Genomic DNA, 980 nt, shown 5'->3' with positions numbered 1-980 from the left:
GATGCATCTTACTAGCTACCTTGTGGCTAGTAAGTATTTCTCCTAATCTAAGATGCATTAAGATAAATTAAGATGCTGGTGCTCTTTAATTTACTTACATGTTTAGATGAAGCCAACTCCTGCTGCAGTTGCTCCTGGATTTTCTTATTATTTAGTTCCAATATCAAAGAAACTTCTATAAACCAGTTCTCTGCTTCTGATCATCTGTTTATAGAATCAGACTATTGGACTCTGTTTTCCATCAAGCCTCGACATTGACATAGTATGTGACCATGTTATACAAAAAGTTATACAAAGGCCCAGTTTCTGCCAGTCGTGGTAGGCATGTCTGCAAGCTCAGAACTTTAGAAGTAGAGGCAGGAGACTCAGGAGTTTAAGGTCATCCTTGACTCCTGGCTACTCTGAGCCACATAAGAAAGACATTGTCTCAAAAAAATAATAGAAAGTTTTTGATATTTAAAAACAAAAGCATGTAGTTTCTTCTCTGTGTGAGAAATGGAAACTTCTCTCATCTGATATACTGGAGGAATTAAAATGAGACAATGTCTTTAATTATCTCAATATCAGTAACAGCTAGCACATGGGAGACTCTTCTCTCTCCCCTTTCACTAAACATACACACATACGGGGGGGGGGGGGGGGAGAGAGACAAGAGAGATATAGAGACAGAGCGAGGAGAGAGACCTTTAAAGGGATTAAGATTGTCTAATACATCGTTTGGATTTACAAATTAAAAAAAAGGAGGGGGAGCTAGTTAAAAAGAAAGAAAGAAAGAAAGAAAGAAAGAAAGAAAGAAAGAAAGAAAGGAAGGAAGGAAGGAAGGAAGGAAGGAAGGAAGGAAGGAAGGAAGGAAGGAAGATAGATAGATGCCGGGCGGTGGTGGCGCACGCCTTTAATCCTAGCACTTGGGAGGCAGAGGCAGGAGGATTTCTGAGTTTGAGGCCAGCCTGGTCTACAGAGTGAGTTCCAGGACAGCCAGG

This window comes from Grammomys surdaster, unplaced genomic scaffold (genome assembly GCF_004785775.1).
Source record: "Grammomys surdaster isolate TR1022 unplaced genomic scaffold, NIH_TR_1.0 98, whole genome shotgun sequence".
Lineage (NCBI taxonomy): Eukaryota > Metazoa > Chordata > Mammalia > Rodentia > Muridae > Grammomys > Grammomys surdaster.
This window is presented reverse-complemented; position numbering follows the sequence as displayed.